At 45.8% G+C, this 20,367-nt stretch overlaps 1 protein-coding gene across 2 annotated transcripts in view; it reads right to left on the bottom strand.

The window, feature by feature from the left end:
• Nucleotides 1–18,826, bottom strand: part of BGN (biglycan) — a 49,145-nt gene extending 30,319 nt beyond the window's left edge. Inside the window, exons 1-2 of one of the 2 annotated variants that reach the window (XM_084836018.1) lie at nt 18,607–18,826; nt 14,846–14,901 (exon numbers count right to left, since the gene is read on the bottom strand). The gene's annotated coding sequence lies outside the window, so the exon portion shown is untranslated. The remainder of the gene's footprint in view (nt 1–14,845; nt 14,902–18,606) is intronic. The other variant, XM_084836019.1, reaches the window with a different exon arrangement.
• Nucleotides 18,827–20,367: the final 1,541 nt, after the last annotated feature.

Here is a 20,367-nt window from a genome sequence, read left to right as displayed (position 1 = left end):
ACATGTCACTTGAAATTTGTTGTTGCTTTACTCTTAATACCATGGTGCTGGGGAAAGGAGTTTAACCCCTTTCTCCCCATGTGGTGCCCAACGTAAATCCCCCCTCCCAAGTTGCTATTAGCCCTGGGAAGCTGGGGGGGGGGGTCATTGGGACCACAGCAGGGGAGGAAAGGGTTAGAGCCCATCTCTCCATGTCCCAATCCTGATCAATGTCCCACTGTACTTGCTGTTAACAGTAGAAATCCAAACCAAACAACAGTGCAACTATAAGCAACACGTTTAGTCGTCTGTAGCACTTCAGACTGCTGATGGAGGCTCACAGGATTGCATGCTCCTCTAGACAAAGCAATGTCCTGCGCATAGATCTCAGCAGGGGTTCTGGCATTTTGGAGGGCAATACGACAGAACGCTGGTCCTATTACCCATTCTAAACATCTTCAGAGTCAAAACTACATTCTCAGCTTCAATGCCAGCTTTATGCACAGCCAACTTTAATTGTCTCCAGTATAAATATTGTCACTGATATTAGGTGTCCTTAAATTACATTTTTCAGAGTTTTTTTCCCCTTAGGATTGAAAGTTGAAACTCTTATTCTTCTGTCAGAAATAAAAGCCCAATTGTACCTTTGATAGTTTCTGGCTCAAACTCATGTCTGTTAGCCAAACTCTCATTTGGCTGAGCAAATTCAGCCAAACAACTATGTAACAAAGTGAAGAAAGCAGATTCAGAAGGCAAGATTTAGGGGATAGTTGGAGGCAGGAATTGATTTTTGAATGGTGCAGCGAGAGATTTTAAATTGTGTGCCACAGCATGGGAGTGGGGGGCGGGGGGAGGCACCATTTGCTGTTCCGCTTAAGGCAGCAAAATGTCTTGGACCAGGAGCACTAAGCAAATTGAATCCCGTATAGATTCAATTTAAATCCCAGATTTCATACTTTACATCAGAAACTGGTTTGGACAATCAATTTTTAGAGCTTCTCCAGAACATTTTATAGAGTCAACAGATCTGTTGCCAAACTAGAATTTAAGAACAGACTGAAGGAAGTGTATAGTTACTACAATTTATCATCTATGGATTCAGTTAGGATTTCTCCCCGATACAACATGATTAAGTATCAACACAGAAAATTATTTAAAATTATTTCAGGAAATGCTTATACCCTCTTGAGATTTCATTTAATTCCACCTGCTGTTTTAGATGGGCTTTCATAGCATTCCACACAATCAGCAGAACTGTGATTGTGAAACAGTGGAAATTGAGAATTTAATATATTACTTCATTGTCCTATAATTGAGAAGGAGATGAATAGATCCTTCCCCAGACTTTTGAAGAAGTGGGAAATTTGGTCCAATTTGCAAAAAAAAAGATTTTCTGTTTCAAATAGCAATCAAGAGGTTGTTGAGAAAGTGGCTATTTTGATTTTATCAAAGTGATTTTTTTTTTTTTTTACGGATACCTATCATCCTGTGTGTATTTTAGATCAATTAATATTTTGGGCTGCCTGACTGTGAATCTGGTCAATTTTATCTTGGCCGTTTTAGTCAGTCATGTTTATTATGTCAATTTTGTTGCGGACTACAACTGAACGAATCACTTTCTAAATACTGAATAGGAAACTGAGAACTTGGTTTCCAAACTGAGTGGATCTTGTTCAAAAAAGACAGAAAGAATTTGGATGCATAACTGATCTGAAAGTTCTCTGGGAAATGTTTTTAGCTTGAACCTGGGAGATTTGGGGCAGTAGCTGGGGTGCAGGGAGGAGTTTAATGAAATTGTATCCCTCCCACTTTTTTCACAGCTTCTTGTTTGTAAAGTTTGGGTGGCAGCAGCAATCACACTCCCCATTATTGCTGGGTACCATTTCTTCAATACTTCCTGTTTCCTTCCTACTTGGAAGATACCGGAGCGAGGACAGGAAGTGTTACTGCCTGCTCCTGCCTTCACTCTAAGGCTCCATGATGGCACCTTAAAAAATGGCACCCAGGAGCAGAGCTAAGACCAAATGGAGCTGGCAGTACGTCAGGTGAACACTTCACCCCTGTCTTCACCTCCTCTGTGACCTCCCCACTTTGTAATTTGTGAAAAAGATGGTGAAATGGGGTGTTAGCTCATTATTATATAAAAGACTGGACAAAAATAAGCAAAAACTACACTATGACAGTGGGTAACACAAATATTGCAACTGCTGAAAGTTGGGTGCTCCCAGACAGAGGGTTCCTGATGCTACCAATCAGAAGGCATTGTGCAGCTATTCCAACTTTTTCTCCTTAATGGATGTTCTGTGGTAAGACAAAAGGTGGAAGAAGCAGTGGGAAAACATGGGAGGGTTACAAATGAAAGATGACAGTGCGTGGACCCCCTATACAATTCTGTGAATGAGGCCAGCAATAGCACAATAAATGCCTTGTCCAGAAGCACCCTTACAACCATAACTTGCACACACATGGTATAAGTGAGGAGAGAAATGGCACTTGTAACTACAGAGCTTGCTCCACCGTCAGATGGCCAGTCACTAAGACACCATTGAAGCCACCTTCATCTTATTCCAGAAGAGGAAATGAATGCGGAAACAGACTCCAGATAATACACCAGAATAGTCCAGTGTCCAGAGCAGCCAGAGGAGACTGCAACATTAGTCTTTACGACACTAAGCAATGCAGACTCGGAGCAGGCTGTGTAGATCAACCAGTGTATACAGAGCTCTGCAGAACCTAACTGAACAATATCAACATGGATACATACTTCTGTGCTTTTGTTTATAATGTAGTAGTAGTTTTCCTAATTATGGGCAATATCTTTAAGGGCCACATCTATTGCTTACATGTCTGTCCATTCATGTCTATAGCAGGGGTGTGTTATTTTACATCAAAAGGGCCAAAGGGGCAAGGGGAGTGGAACTTCCTCCCCTCCCTTCCTCTTGATGCTCCATCATGTCAGGCATCTTTCTCCCCAGCCTGGCTCACTTTTGGTATCAGGACTAGGAGAAAAGTGCCTCCAGTGACAGGAGTGTGGCACGGTAAGGTGAGGGAGAGATCAGCAGCTCTCCTCACCTATGTGCCATTTTTAATAAAGAGTAAGAGTAGCCCCCCCCACGCCACTTTTTACAGAAATGGGGCAGACCCATGGCTGCCCACATCTTGTCTAGTCCGACCCTAAGAATTTGTCTGAAAGGGGAGATGTCAGGGAACCACACTCTCCCTTTCAGAAGGGCACTATATCATGCCTCACAGGACTGTTCCAGGCAGTCCTAGGCCCTGTCTCCATGACAATGGAAGGAGATGGGAGGAGTGGCTCACCCGCATTTTTATAGGAGTCGTTTTTGGTCCAGGCAGGGATCCACGAGGGTGTACATCACACCGTTCTAAGTGGCTTCACATGACTTGCTTCCAGGTGGGGGGAGAGTTGAAGTGAGCATCATCTGAATGGCAGGGGCCACTCAACCAATAAGGGAGGCTCCCCCACCCAATCCAGGCTCCGTAAGGAAGGTGCAAAGTAGTTACTTCCCCTTGTGCGCATTTATAAGATGAGCCCAAGCCTCATTCAGCAAAATGGGAGTTACTTCCGAGTAGACACACATATGCTTGTGCTGGGAAAGGGGGGGGGCACAGAGATGGGAAACCAGCCCCCTTTCTAATCGTAGGATCTCTACAAGGAAGGTGTGAAGTAGTTACTACCTAAGGCAATAAACCAAACAGGCTTTAAACTCTGTATTCAATTCAGGGAGATCTCTGTAATTCTGATGTGGGCATTCAGAGGGCAAGCTGCATTCACCACAATGGGAGTTACTTTTGAGGAGACAGCAATGGGTTTGTTGTGAGAAAGAGAGCAGTAAAAACAAAGATGGGAAACCAGCCTGCAAGATGCTGCACAGGATCTCTATGATGAAGCTATGAAGTAGTTATTTCCTAAGTCAATAAACCAAACAAAGGGAGAATGGGAGCCTCAAGCTTCACAGCACTTAGGGAACTGGGCTTTAAACTGTGCCATTTCAATTGAGGGGGAGCTCTGTAAGTTCTGATGTGGGCATTCAGGGGAGAAGCCTCATTGACCACAGTGGGAGTTACTTCTAAGCAGACACAAATTGGTTTGTGGGGATGGGAAACACACAGGAAATATCCCTTTACCGGGGTCACAGTGAAAGGCACACCCCTGGGAAGGGCTAACATACCCAAGGTAAATGCGGGGGTTGGGGCAAACAGCAACTATACCGGGGAGAACCCAACCTAAGGAAAAGAATCGGACTTTAAGCAGTCTCAGGAAATCCGATTTTTCCCTGATAAGCTCCAGGGTGGCTGCTGGATGGCCACAACGTCATATATCCCTAATGACCTCCAAACGCAGTCAGCTCAGAGTAAATCGCTCATGGAGACACCCCCCTAGCCAGGAGAGCTATGTTGTACCCTGAATAAAAAACAGTATAATTTAAAGGCTTTCTCTAGCTCTGGGATGGGAAACCTCCAGATGCAGCCCTCTGGGGGTGGGGGTGTCACCTATCAGGCCCAACTGCTCCTTTTGTTGTAATTTCTGATCAGTGATTAGCGATAAAAGGGTATTTAAAGGCAATTAATCTAGCTTAATCAGTCTTATCAGTGACACAGAGCATAACACAACGGAAAAGCAGGGAAGCTTCTAAGATTGTCTGGATGGATGTGCAAAAATGTAACACTTCCTATGACTTTTAATATTCCAAAATCCCAATGAGCAAAAAATGCTGAGATCAGAATCTGACCCACCCACTATAGCCCCTGGTCGGTTCTGGATTTACACCCAAGGGAGATGATGAGATCATAACCTGGTCCTGACCACATTGCCCTCCATGAGTAGCTCTGGATTTCCTCATGCCAGTGGGAGTCTGGTTACTTCCATTTCTGTTTGGCCCTTTGCTCTTGGGGCTCTTTCTGCAAATGCCTGAGTCACATCCCATGCTCCAGCTGCATCCCTCTCCACTGCAGGGGTTAAAAAGCTTCCCCTCCTCCTCTTCCCTTGACCACTTCCAAGCAGGATTTGAAAGCCAACGGATTGGAAAATGAAAAACCACCAGGCAATATTCCATTGATACTGGGCTTTGGTTGGCAGAGCAGCAGCAGCAGCAGCCCTGACTGAAATCTGCCTCTTAATTCAAGTTTGGGCTGAGGGCATTTCCACATTAGGAGACTTAATGTGTGTGCTTGGTTTGCAGTATGAATATAAAAGCTACACTGGCTGGCCATAGGTTGCCAACTTTTGCTTTAAAGAAATATCCCTCGGGTGGGGGCAGGGCAGTGGAGCCTGACTGGCAGAATATGGTGGATGAAGAGGAGAGTCTGGCATAATTTTGAGTTTATTTATATAAATTGCATTTATACCCCACCTTCTCCTCCCAGGAGCTCAAGACCATATACATCAGCCTTTCCCCAACCTGGCACCCTCCAGATGTTTTGGACTTCAATGCCCATCAGCCCCTGCCAGCATGGGCAATGGTTAGGGATGCTTGGGGTTGTAGTCCAAAACATCTGGAAGGCACCAGGTGGGGAAAAGGCTGGTAGGCATAGAGCAGTATCCAACAGTGTCATTCCACAAACTCAAATAGCGATAGCAGAACTCTGCTGAATCTTTCTGTTGCACAACTGGTTGCGCACACAGTTGTGTAACTGGTTGCACAGTGCACTGCAGAAGAGTTATGCACAATGAGTTGCACAGCAAGTTGCAGAATGGGCTACAGATGCATAATGCACAAGCGCTTGCACAACTGTGCGTGCGCAAACGTACCTTTAGTTGGATTCTTCTCTTATGCATAGTTCAGAACCTAGTTTCCGCTAGCACAATGCCATCTGCTCTAACAGAATGACACAGTTGGATGCTGCCCAGGGTCATTCCCCATATATCTTCATAACAACCCTGTGTGGAAGATTAAGCTGGTCTGTCCCACTTCAGGCTGCAGGTAGAAGCTCACATGACTGAATGCTACTTCATTAAAATAAAATAAATTCACAGCACATAGAAAATTAACACTACCACTTCCAGCTCACATACATATGTTGTGAGAATTATTTCCCCATTATAGTTTGTGGCTTTACATTTTTATTTTTCAACATACTGGCTGCTTTCAAGCATCACAAGAAACCATGGACAAACCACTACAATCAGTAGTAGTGAGCAAACTGCCTTTTGAAACTGCCCACCATTTCTAATTTTCCCATCATGATTCACTGAAATAATGAATCATAATAATCTTTTGCAGAAAATTCCCATTACATGGTATGAAATCCATTATGACCTAAAGACCTAGTGGGTCTGAAATTACATTGGCCCTTTTTGGGATCAACAGAGATTTCAGAGAGGGGTGAGCAGAACTTGCGTGCTAAAGGCCAAAATATTTTTCCCCCTTAGCACAGGGCTGGGGAACAGGGCCAAAGTCAATTTTGGAAAAGCTGCCAGGGATTGCATTCCATTGGTTTGTTGTTGTTGTTGAGAGCTGGACTATAAGGAAGGCTGAGCGCCGAAGAATTGATGCTTTCGAACCGTGGTGCTGGAGAAGACTCTTACGAGTCCCCTGGACTGCAAGGAGGTCAAATCAGTCAATCCTAAAGGAAATCAACCCTGAGTGCTCATTGGAAGGACAGATACTGAAGCTGAAGCGCAAATATTTTGGCCACCTAATGCGAAGAGAAAACTCTCTGGAAAAGATCCTGATGCTGGGAAGGACTGAAGGCAAAAGGAGAAGGGGACGGCAGAAGATGAGATGGCTAGATAGCATCACTGATGCAATGAATATGGACTTGAGCACGCTCCGGGAGAGAGCGCAGGACAGGAAGGCCTGGCATGCTATGGTCCATGGGGTCACGAAGGCTAGGCCAAAGGCAAAAGGGGGTGGGAACAAAGGCAAGAGGGGCAGGGCCAAAATACATTTTATCTTAAAGCCAGCAGCAACAACTAAGACTTATGAAAGACATTTCAACCTTTTAGACTGGGAAAAAACTGCTAAAGCTGGGAAACCACTAAACAATCGGCAGATGATTGGCAGTTGGGGGAAAGGGGATGGGGCCAGCGAAGGGGACATGGCCTTCTGGAGAACCCTGGAGGGCCAGATTGGGTCCCCATGCAGATCAGATTTGGCCCATGGGACGGAGATTCTCCACCCCTCCCTTAGGCTGTTGCTATCTCCCCTCCCTCCAGGGTTTCCAGATCTCTAGTACTAGTGGTTGGTTGGGTCTGACAGGTACGGAGGTCTGAGACCATGAAGGGCCCACCTGCCCCCGCCAATGCACTTTGCCTAGGGAGCAGCAAATAAGGGAAGGGCCCAAATAACACAAACAAATAAAATACACATTGCACACTTTTTAAAATGCATACACTTCAAACATCTTAGGCATGTACACGCATGCACATGCACACTCTCTTTCTCTCTCTAGCTGGGATGCAGAACCTCCAGGGGTCTCCAGATACCCCCGCCTCCTTCCCTGGCACCACATGCTTTCCCCCAGCCACCAATCATTTGGTGGTTTCTCGGCTTTGTGCAGCCTTTTCCCCCATTCTAAAACATTCAAATCCTTCTCTTCAGTCTTGGTTACTGGCAGTAAAGAGCTTTAAGGTAAATATGCTGGTATTTTTGTCTTCGGCTCTGCCCACCACTGGAATGCAGGGCGCCAAGAGCTTCTCTGGAATGGAATTTGGCCCTCCACTGAAAGCAGTTCAACACCCCTCCTCTATGGAGTGACCGTAAGATATGAAGTTTGACCAAATAGTTTTTTAATCCCTTCCAGCTACAAATTTACCATGAGTGGGGTGAGTCAGCTTACATTATGGGTTGTTCTACTGGTGTCAGTCTGGATCAACTTGAATTGCATGCAAGACACACAGAAAAGGTACAGCTTGACCATGAGCAGAATGAGGTAGCTGCTACAAATGGCAGTTTTCAAGTGGCATCAAAAAGGAGCCAACTATTAGTTCATTCTTTCTTTTCTTTTTCTATTTTTCTCCTGTGAGTGTAGGAATGGCATCCTTTGAGTTTTCTGCCTCAGGCACTAAAATGTCTTGGGCCGTCTCTCTGCTCATGTTGTTCCATTTAATTAATTAATATCCCACTTCCCCCCCAAAATATGTGAGGCAGCTCAGAGGACATTAGAAAAACAAATCCTCACACACATACACACGCTGGTTATTTTGCAACAGTGTGAAGAGATTAAGAATGAAGTTGGTTGTGCTTAACAGTGCCCCGAGGAAGACCTTTGTTTGAAACAGGTTGGGCTCAATAAAATATTTCCTCGTGCGCCTGGAGGTTTCCTTCTTTCTTTCACCTGTTTTTACTGCCCACATGACTCCTGTGCCTTTAATAGCAGCCTTTCATGAAGAAAGCAAGCAGCTAAAGCAGGGATCCCCAACCTTTTTGAGTTAGTGAGAATTTTGAGAGAATGGTGTGGGTGATCTCAAAAAATGGCTGCCGGAGGGGGCTTGCTCATTCATAAAATGGCTGCCGTGGTGGTCACAAAACACTTATTTCCCAGAAGGGAAACTAGTGAAACTTAAAAAAAATAAAAAGAATAAAAAGTAACTTGGCCAGGAACCTAATAAGGCAGAGTTCCAAAACAAAAAAACTATTCTTTTGAACCCAAATGAAGATGGCAGTGGAGAGCAGCACTTCATTTTGCAGTATCCCAGCCTCCCAATTAAAAGAAATCTTTTAAAATCTTAAGAAATAAAATAAAAATCAGGTGGGTCCAGGAGTGCCAGGAGAGATGTCCATGGGCACATTGGTGGAGATCCCAGAACTAAAGCATTCTTCCATCATTCTGCAGCTTTTTTTAATGTCAGGTTGCTGTTGTAGACACAGGAGGAAGGCCAGGAAAAAAAGGTGGCCATTCGACCCAGCAGATAGTCTCCCTTGGGGCAACCCAGGATATGAAAGATGTCTTTCCTTGTAAGAGAAGAGTTGCTTCCAGTAAAAGAGCAGCTCTCCACATAGGCCGCAGCCAACAATTACAGGAGGCTAGCATCTCTGTTGAAGCGCTCCACATCCCTTCCAAACCCACAGCCCCCCCAGAGCCCACAATAGCAGCCTTTATATCCTAGGATCCAAGTGTTTGTGATTACAGGCAGGGTCACACCCAGTTCTCTGTTCCAGTTTTGGAGCAGACGCTGGGCTTGTGGAAAACTCTTCCCTCCCTGGCATCTGGGTTCGCTCGTGCAGCACTAGGCAGAGACAAAACACAAGTAGGACTGTCCAATGGATGGCTTAGGGTGTGTGTGTGTGTGCGCGCGTGTGTAGATACTGGGGCAAGCTAGAAGAGGCAGGGTACATTGCTGGGCTGACCCTAGACATTTGGGTGCTTGATGATACAGAAAATTCAATGGCACCACCCCTCTCCTGCTAATTAACATGGAGCACAATGTGCTGGGAAATTCTCCTACAAAAGCGATCTTAAAATGAAGGGGAGCTGCACAACAGTACTACTCATTTTAGTTATGCAATGTAAGGAAATATGCCCAACTTGCATTTCCACAAATCACAGAATCCAAGCCTGAACACCTTTCGGAAGACTTATAAGGCCTACCTCTTCAGGTGGGCTTTTGAGGCTCATGTTTATGCTGGCAGATGATAGATCTTTGAAGGCATTTTAACGTGGTTGGGATTTTATTCAGTTTTGTTGGGAGGTATGCTTTTGTTAACCATCTCGAGCCACCAGGATGTGGTAGGCTGCAAATCCAAACAAAATTATAAAATGATTGATGCTGCAAATCAAAGCCATCTGGCTATCACGTCCTCCAGCAGTTTAATGATTCCGGAAGCATGGTGCTCTGCTCTAGGGTCAGGGCTTAATGTGAACCACGGCTTGTTCCCCAGACCTTCAATGCCAGAACTCAGCCTGAAATGTGTTTTATGTATTCCATTTATATCCTGCCTTTCCTTCAAGGAGCTCAAGGCAGCATACATGGGTCTCCCCCCTCCCCCGCCCGCACACACACACCATTTTATCTTCAAAACAACCCTGTGAGGTAGATTAGACTGAGAGAGTGACCTGTCTAAGGTCATCTAGTGATATTCATGGCTGAGTGAGGATTTGAACCTGGAACCCAAGGCCCCTATTCAAACAATACCACAGTGCTCCAGGAAAGGGCTTGGGGGAAGTGGTTTCATGACATTACAGGTTTCAGCCAATCAGTGCAGTGCATGGCTGGCTTCTGCAAATGTAAAGTCCTGGTTTCCCTGTCAAGAAGAAGGTACATTTGAACAACACATGGCAAATGTGCTTCTACCTCTCAAATTATGTATGTTAATGTTAATTCCCCTGGGATTAAGAGCAGGATTATCATATCAGGGGGACTAGTTCTGAGCAGGCTAGAGGCTTCATACCTTTTTGGAAATTAATCACTGGCTATGAGTACCCAGAAATTGAAGGAAAGGCACTCTGTACATGATCAACGATCCATTCTTCTTTATTGTTACGTCACATGTCTTGGGGCTAATTCCTAGCATTAAAAACAGGCTTTAGGACTGAGCCCAATGAGTGTTGCTTCAAATCTTCCATATTGTAGAACAGCCTCCCCTGGGATACCTCTTGCACCATCTTTATAATCCTTTTGCAGCAGGCTAGTAAAAAGTATGTATTAAAAGAACCAAAACAAAAAACAAAAAAACACCCTGCTGCTTATGGTTATTTTCTGCAGCTATAGCTACTGTCAGAAGTCGTTGGGTTTTCTCCCAGGGTTCCCTCCACCTTCTTTTTCTGACTGTGTGATCACCCTCTCCAGCACTCACCTCCTACAATTAAAACTCCTAGCCTATTTCATAGCAAGGCTATCATAGCAAGGCTAGCCGTTCCTCCTTCTTTTACAACAGTAATGTGGATTTCACACCAAGGAGTTAAAGTCCGACTGCAGTCCTTAAAGGTGCAATTCTATGCGTGTTTTCTATCTAAACATGCATAGGATTGCGCCTCAAGGCACTTCCGATATTAAACTGCACTAGTTGGCACTATATATAGAAGATATCAAGAGCCGCTGGGTTAGTACCAGAAACCTGTAGTTCTCTAGGTAGCTGCCCCTTGTGGTGAACTAGCACAACTGCACCTTGGAACATCTGGACACCTTGGTGAAGTATTCTGACTGCGGACGGATCCAGGCTCACTTTTGGACTATAAAAGGCTTCCTATTTCGGTTAGGGCCTTGTCTGAGTAGCAACAAGATTGCCCTGGCTCAAGTGTTTCCCATGGCTCTGACAGCTGTCTACTACTTAGTCCTAACAACAGGGTTTTATCATAGGAGAGCAGCCATGTCTAGTGCTACAACTCCCTATTTGTCTCTAGAGCAGCCTTTCCCAAGTTGGTACCCTCCAGATGTTTAGGACCACAACTCCCAGGATTCCTGACCATTGGCTATATTGACCAGGGCTGTCCAAAACATCTGGAGGGCACCATGTTGGGGAAGGCCACTCTAGAGAATTGTATCCACTGGGAGATTTAAGTTTAATGCCCATTCAGGCTGTGTGTGGTACTCCAAACCTTTTCTTATATCTATAGATAGTCAGGGTGCTTCCTGACAAGGCTTTTATCCTACAGTCGCGCTGACTCAAACCGGGAATTTTACTGGGGGTCCAGGCAAAGATGTCTTTCATTTGTGCCCCTCTTGCGTTTTCTCACCACTTCCCCTGTCTTTTTTCTTACCAGAAAAAATCTCTTAAGGAGGAAAATGGTAATAGATGCACAATGCCTTTTGATTAGTAGTGCTAGGAGGCCCTCTCTGGCTGGAAGCACCCCCAGGTTTGGATACGGTTGGTGCTAGCTAGTGCATGTAAAAGTACAGGAGCAGGAACTGTTTGAAAAGTTGGTAACCCTGTGGCAACCAGACTTGCCAATTCTACCTCTTTGGAAGGTGTGATCTATAATCACCTTACAATATATATTTTTTTAAAACCACCTCTTCCTTCCAGTTTTGCTTTCCTTATCAGTTTTCATTCCTCATTCTGTGAAGGGTCACACTAGACGAGATGCCATTCACACAGTTAGCAATGTTTTCCCACCACTTCTTCCATTTTTTTTCTTCCCACAGAAAATCCACTGAGGAGAGAAAGCCAGAATAGCTGCACAGTGTCTTTTGATTGGTAGTGCTAGGAGCTGCCTATGTGGAAACACCTCTGAGTCTTTCTATACGAGGCATTTATGGTGCACTTGTGATTCCTCAGTCAAGGTAGTTTGCAGGTCCTTTACACAACATCCTCCTCCCCCAGGGCCTCTCCTGTCCTTTGCAACCATTTTAGTGTGTGTGTGTGGGGGGGTTTTTTCTAACAAAGATAGTCTGGTATATCCTAAGCTGAACCATGAAACCCTCCATGTATTTCCACAATTCTACTATACCGCAGTGCCACCTAGTGCTTGTGTAATGGAACATATAGAAAGACAGAGAAAGAAAACCCCCAGAAAAAAAAAACACCTATAACAGAGCCAATTTTAATTCCACAAAGAATCCGGAAACAGAAGCCTCAGCAAAGTGGCGAGTTAAAAGCCTCATGTAGAAAAATCCTAATCCTCACTGACATTTATTTCAGCTTGAGCTAAAGCAGCCTTTCTCAACCTGGTGCCCTCCAGATATTTTGGATTACAGCTCCCAGCATTCCTGACCATTAGCCATGCTGGCTGGGATTGATGGGTGTTGAAGTCCAAAATGGAGGGCACCTGGTTGGGGAAGGCTGGGCTAAAGAGACCCTAACCCACAGAGCACAACTCATCTGGAACTGGAAGTTCTACTATAGCAACCCTATCAGTGCTCTTTTGCAATTCCCATGTGACTTGCTCAGAAGTAGTTCTTTGTGGATTGTGTCCTCATGTTAATTAGTGACAGTGTAGAGTGGGTTACATTTGGATTTCCCGCAACAAAAAATCTTGCCTCAGCCCTGATCATGCTCATATCCTGGTACTCTTACACAGTCGTGCCGTGGTAAATTGTAAAGTGCAGGAGCTCATCATGACAGTCCTCATAGCCACATCCCCACGGAGAATCCAGAACTGCAGGCAGCTGTGTTGATTCGCATCAACAAACCAGTTTTCATCTGCTAGCAGGTCTTTTGCAAAGCTAATGGGTCTTCATTGCCCATTCAAGATCAACCCACCCCAAAATACTTTACATTACAACAGAACAATATATTGGGAATTGTCTTAATGTGAGGATTGCAGCTAAGCTCAGAGGGAACAGGAAAGTCGGGGTGGGGGGTGGCAGATGATGTCACTGTCCCTGCTAATAAAGAAATGCTGGCGCTGCTTCCGGGTGAGCTCTGGCTCAGCTACACCACTGCTCTTACAGTTCCTCTAAACATCGCTGCAACGCACCATGCTACGGACCCCTCTTCTACAGCTTCTTCCCCTGAGGCAGCCATTGGGACTGGCCTAGTTTTTGCTTTTCATGAATAGACCATAGGGGACTAGTCTCAGTCATCTGTGCGCCAGCTCACCAAACTGCACCTCCTCTATCAGTTGTCAGCTGTCAACGCTTGAGTCCTTACTTTTGCCTCTCAGCCAATCCTGACTTCAAACAACTTGGCTCCTGCTCCTACCAAGTGTCCATTTAGGGACCAAAATGTATTTTTAAGAGAAAAGCCAGTGGGAGGACTCTGTGCAACGTAGGTCTGCGAGCGAGTAACATGCAGCCCCCTACAGCCCGAGATCAGTTCTGAGTAGTTCTATGTACAACAGGCTCTTGCAGATTTCTAACCTTCACAGCTCGAAATGAAGGCTGTGATGGTGAAATAGCTAGGGGTCAGCCTGCGAAGCAGCTACTAAGAAATAAACCCACGTTAACTTTGCTCTTTCAGATCTCCTGAATCAAGGTTTTGTTTCAAGAGAGGAATCCAATTGCTCACCCGAAGATAACCATTTCAGGGTAATATAGCAGAAGAAATGCAACACACTGTTAGCTTCAAGAACTAGTGTGGTGTAGTGTGTGTGGGGGGGGGGCAGAACTGGACCAAAACTCAGTGGTAGAGCACATGCTTTGCAAGTAGAAGGTTCAGGGTTCGATTCCTGGATGATGGGAGAGACCTCCACCAGAGACCTGGGATTGCTACTGCCAGCCAGAGCAGGCCATACTGGACCAGATGGGCCAGTAGTCTGACCGGCTATAAGGCAGCTTCCTATGTTTTTGAAAAACAGGGAACTATGCAGTTCCTTAGACACTTACCAGGGTTTCCACTGTGAAAACACCAATAATGGCCAACATGCTTCCCTTCAATGGCAGCTCGCCTGCAGCTACCAATCTTCCCTCGCAATGGACCTGGACTGGAGAGATTCAGGTTCTGCTTCCTGCTCCGCTGTGACACTCACCAGCTACCCCTTGGCCTCTTGCTATCCCTCACCCTAACCTGCCTCACACTCCTTGGTGGAAAGGTGGAATATAAATGTGATGAATAAATTAGATTCTACCTTGATAGCATATAACGACAATGATATGCATAATTAATTTACAATGCATGCATCAGATAAACAAATTATCTGCAATGCTGCATCTCCTGCTACCTTTCTGCTGAGCTCCTTGATGCTGAACAAGTTGGCTGCCCCCTGTTCTGGGAGGCAACAGGGTGCAATCCTGTGCATACGTACCTGTACTCGGTGGGGCTTACTTTTGAGTAGACATGTATAGGATTGCACTGTAATGAAACCTGTACAATTAAAGCAGCCTCCTGCCAAACACAGGGGTGAATGTCAACATCAGAGGCATCAACAAGCTTCAGCATCATTGTTGTTGAAGCGTACTGCTGACTATGAGACTGAGTTGTGAGCCAGGAATTCTTTGGTTCAGCTCTGGCCTCTACCATTACCACTCAGGCTTAGCCACCCCCCCACCCCCAAGTACAATATGGGGATAGCAGTATTAACCTACCTTAGAGGGTTGTTGTGAAAGTTGCAAGGCAATATATGTTAAATCCTTTGAATTTCCTAAAGCATGATATAAATGCTTAGTGTTAGTTGCAGATTTTAGGAGCCCTAGAAATCATAAAATTATAAAATACAATTATGTCATCACACACACATGGAAGTAGGAACTCTTTAGTGGCCAGATATCTTTCATCCTCCATGGATAGTACTTCAGAGGGGCTCTTTGGCTCCATGCATGGTATAAGAAGGTCAGGGTCACTGATGCATTGGAGGAAGAACATTTGAATCCTGAGAGCCAGTGCAATCAAGGCGGGTCAGATTAAGGCAGACAGATTGGCCTCCGGCACAAGGAGGGGAAAAAGGGTTCAAACATCAGGTTTCCTACAGGACTGTGGATCCCATCATAGTGCAGTGGTTGGTGAGGCCCTAGTTATCTTGACTGGTCAGTTTGAGAGTTGTGACAATAATGAATCCAGCCATTTTGGCTTTCAGTGTGACGAAGGGAGGGGGGGAGGGTGCCCAGACCAAGCTTTGGCCAACACAGTGCCAGATTAACAAGCACTAAACTCAATTCTGAGAGACAGGGAGGGGGGCCTGAATGCCACGCGCTGTGGCTGGGTGGAGCCCATGCGGCTTTGGCCTCTGTGGCTGTGTAGAGCTAAGTCGGTGATTCTGTGGCAGGCAGTGGGCCATGCCTGCCAGCTCAGCAGCCAGCGTGCCAAGGAAACCACACCGCCTGAAAGCAGAGAGGGGCTGGCACACGGATGTAGACTTTGTGGGCATGTGTATGTTTTTCTCCCAGCCCTCCCTGCCCAAGCCTGCTGGACCTCCTCTTTCAGAGATGGAGACAGAACTCAGGACCCCTGCTTCCTATTCCCTTTGAACAACCGGCCTCATCATGGCACCCTTGTAAAACTCTGCTCTGCCATTCTCCATAACAGCCACCAACCCTCCCACATCAATTGCCTTATAGCTGGATGCCTCTCCTTCTACCTAAATCTTTGATAATCCCATCTCTCTCTTGCTTTCTCTCTCTCTCATTTCTTTTTTGCATTTAGCATAATTTCTTTTGCATGATCCTTTAAAAGGATTGAGGAGGCTTTGCTTAAACTGGCAGCTGTTGTGGTTTCCTATCCCCCTTGGGGCCTCCCCATATAATTGCTTCCAAGGGTGGGAATAGGATGCTCCTGGAGAAGTTGCTGGATTTGCCATCCTGGTTTGCAAACATTTATGCTGGCTATGAATGAAAAACTCTTCCAGTCTGGTCTGCTCATGTTTCATGCTCACTTTGGACAAATGCGAGGCAGCGGAGTGCCGTACTCCATCCATAACTCACAGCCGTATTTGGATCAAAAAATGCAGTGCTGGACTAGCAGACCACATGCACAGATTTCAGGGGCCCCAGAACTAATCTAACACGGGACAAAGGGCTTCTCGGGGATTGGCAGATTGGGAAGAGTGATGGGACAGGGGTACATGTCTCCAGATTCTATCCCTAACTATATGGGAAAGATGTGAAGTCCCATCATCAACCGCAGGAGTAATAGGAGGAGTAACGGGAGAAAGAAATGTTTCTAAGAATCTTTCCTGAAGCTACTGGAAAGATGAAGCATCTCGTGGCTCGGGACAGGAAAGAAAAGGAGCAATACTGGGTGAAGGGACACGACTACAGTGGATAGGCAGCTGGCTCAGAACAGACAAAACAAAATCAAAGTACTTTTTTTGCAAAACCCATGATTCACTTAAGAAATTTCCTCCCACAAGATGTGATGATGACTTAGATGGTTTCACAAGGGGAACAGGCGCATACGTGGAGGGCATGGGTCTCTCAGTGGCCATTAGCTGTCAGAGCTGTGAAACCTCCATGTCCAGATGCAGCCCGGGGACAAACCTCAGGGGAGAGAAGTTAACTTTCTGCTCTACTTGTGGCCTTCCCGAGGCATCTGGCTGGTCACAGGGTGCTGGACTCAATGAACCAGCAGCAGGGCTCTTGGTACGACCATCTCCTTGTATGGCGCCAAGTGGATGTTGAGGGGACAACGAGTGGGGTCTGTGTGCATAGCACAATTCCATGGGAGCACAGAAATAACCTGTGGAATTCAGCTTCCTTCCCATTTCAAATGTCATTTTGATCCTAACAAAGTTTTTAATTGGGGATGTAGGGGGCAGGGGAGAGAAGTGCACATAGCCCTGAGATGGAAAAAGGACTTGAGGAGAGTGGGGTAAGACCAAGAACAAACCCTATTGGGAAGCCCCTTTAGAAAGGAATGGTGCACATGATGGTTTGTATCCAATGTTAGTCCTACTTAAAGTAGACCTATTGAAATTAATGGAACTAAGTTAGGCTGATATTGGATACAACCTGATCTGTTTTACATCTTGCACACAAGCAGTTTCCTTGGGCACGTACTGGCATGGACATTGGTGGACACACATAGGACGTTGGCTGCAATTGCCATTTTTCCATTTGCTGTGATCATGGGAATTATCTGTAATCACCAAGCCAATTCACACATTTACATTTGCCTTGGCAAATATCTATCCAGGGACAATGTGGCCTATTGCAGGGCTGGCTTAAGACATTTTGGTATCTGAGACAGAAAGTCCAATATGCGGCACAACCCACTATTGGACTCTTGAGTCGCCACCTTTCATATCAATGGAGCTTTGTGCAAGAGAGCTCCCTAGTGGATCAGGCCCCCTGGCTCAGACCCATCTTGTAGTTCACTCCACCACCCTTAAAGGCACACAAACATCCAGCCCTTGGGGTAGCTGTCCCATCTTGTCTCATGTCATATGGAGAACTCATAATGATATTGAACAATCCCTCCAAAAAGTTTGGGAAACATGGTAATGAAGCAAGAATCACTTTTGGCTTTAATGGCTGTGGCTGAGGTCAGAATATGGCCCCAGCCTGATATACGTCTATAAAGTTCCCTTCCAAGGAGAATAAAGCCAACAGCCACAGCCTGGAAACCCTAAGGATTGTTCCAGGGAACGAGAAAAAAAAAGAAAACCAAGAAGTCCTGTCTTGTTCTTCTTAGAGTGCTAGGCAGCTGCCAAGCAGATGAAAGTAACAAACGGAAACTTGAGAACAAGGGAGTTTAAGAGCAAGCTGTTAACAGCCCGATTCTCATCGGTTTGTAGAGAGGGGGAGCAGAATTTAGGGAAGCGACAGCCGCATGTAACCATTCCACCACAATACATACACACATACACACACACGCGCGCATTATAGATGAGAGGGAGAGTGGTCAAGACTTCCTTGTTTTCAGGGAAGAGAATGGTCTCCAGTGGTAAGTGGGAGTGGGGGTGGGGGTGGGGGTGGGGGGCTATCCAAGACGCCTGGGTTCCATTCCCCAGCTCTGGAAATAACAAGCAGTATAAATTATTGGAAGTGAGGGCTTCTAAGGGGAGTGGTCTTCAACAGTGAGAGCAGTGGGAGAGAATTAAGTTGCAGACAGTGGGGGATCAGAACATATTCCCAGAAGAGAATGGGATGTAATGCATTATAAGTAAGGGAGGGGGGGCATACATTCTAGTATTAGAGCAAGGGGGCACTGGAAGTAAAGTTTAGCAAGAGCAAGGGGACTAGAAAGTCTAAATCCCTGGGTTCCACTCCCATGGCTGAGATCCCTGTGTGGTACATTGAATGTAACCCATCCACCACAAGGATAGTCCATGTGGAAAAGGGGGGAAAATACTTCTGCAAAACGCAGTGAAGGGAGGGAAAAGCAGAATGAAAAGGGGGAACAGAAAATGTACCTTTGGGTCAGAACGTGGTCCTGGCTTTCACAACCTGGGACAGACTTTCTTCTCCAACCAGCTTGTTCCTCCTACTGCCTTTAAATTCCTTTCTTTCTTTCTTTCTTTCTTTCTTTCTTTCTTTCTTTGGTCTGTTCCTCGACTCCGGGGTTTTTCTGCCAGCAGACCGGAGCTGTATGTGTCAAGCCCTTCACAGGGCTGGAGGAGGCTGTACTCTACTGGAGGGAATTGAGAGGGGTTGACTTCCCTTGTAGGCAAGCTGGTTTCAATGAGGTACAGAGCTCACCACGCGCGCGCGAGCGCGCCGGCGCACACACACACACAGACGAAAATGACTTCAGGGGCTGAACCGTCATGTGGTTTCCATCAACCACCTGCCAGAAAGGAAAAAAAAAATCAAGAGAGAGAGAAAAAACCACCCAACCTCAAGGATGGAAGTTTTCACCCACCTCCTCGTGTCCAAAATGGCAGCCTCTCTTGACAGTTCTTATTTTCAGAGCAGTCACAGGAGCGAGTGGGTCAGGAGGATGGCGAGGAGACAAAGCTGACCAAAAATAAAAATGGAGGTGGGGTAGGATTGGGGTGGGTGAGGGGGAACAACAACAACACAAAATGCTCTGACTTTGTGGCACCGGAGAGGATGGCTTTTGTGTTGGTTTAAGGCCATGCAAAATATTTGTCTTCCCTGACTGGGAGAAATTGGCCACTGATAAGCAGGAAAGAGAGAAAGTCATCTTGTTGGTAAGGAACTGGGCATACACTGTTTTAGGCCTTTGAACAAGCAATGGGCAGAAGAGGATATATGGTAAGATGGAAGACTGTGATATGAAGGGGTGAAGAGGAAGAGGAATATATATGGTAAAAGAGAATAAAAAGGTGGATTATTGATTACATAGCCTGTGGATGGATGGATGAATTTAGAGCAGGGGCACCTGTGGCCCTCGAAATGTTCTTGGATTCCAATTCCCATCAGCCCCAGCCAGCATAGCCAATGCTCATGATTGATGGGAGCTGTAGTCTAACCACATCTGGAAAGCTACAGGTTCTGTATCCCCGAAAGGGAGATGGAAAAATAAAGCCCTGCTAGATCAGACCAAAAGGGTCCATCTAATTCAGCTTTCCACAACTTGGTGCCTTCCAGATGTTTTGGACACCAACTCCCAGAATTCCTGACTATTGGCTATGCTGGCTGGGGCTGATGGGGGCTGAAGTCCAAAACACTGGGAGAACACCAGGTTGGGGAAGGCCCCCAAATCAACCTACACAATCTAAAGCACAGAGTGTCACAAAACAAGGGTGGGTGCTTGTGGAAGAAGTCATTCCATAACTCAAGGAACCAAGTCCAATCACAAGCCACAGGGCCAGGCAACCTCTCTCACACCCCATGACCAAGCCAGAGTTACAGCGATGGACCCCCTTCAGGGCAGCAGTTTGTCAATCATTCACTTAATTCCATTAATATAAAGCAATTCTAGGTCTATTTACATGTATATTGCCACCAGAAGCAGCTGCTTAGGTTTGTCAATGATGGGGTTGACTCTGAGAGAAGATTACAAAACTGATTTTGTCCCTTAGAGATAGCTAGTTAGAGCCACAGCTGGTTGGCTGGATTTGGATGAGGATAAATCAATAAAATTGATATTGCACAAGAAAAGAGCACCTGATTGCCAGAATCCTGCATACTAAATGCCCAGTCACATAATTTATCATTACGTTTCTTATTGGGAGCAAAGCCACCTCAGACACCAAAATGCTTTGAGC

This window comes from Heloderma suspectum, chromosome 2 (genome assembly GCF_057233095.1).
Source record: "Heloderma suspectum isolate Gila_16-S chromosome 2, 16-S_ref, whole genome shotgun sequence".
Taxonomy (NCBI): domain Eukaryota; kingdom Metazoa; phylum Chordata; class Lepidosauria; order Squamata; family Helodermatidae; genus Heloderma; species Heloderma suspectum.
The sequence above is the reverse complement of the archived record's forward strand: the minus strand, read 5'-3'. Positions and strand labels throughout refer to the sequence as shown.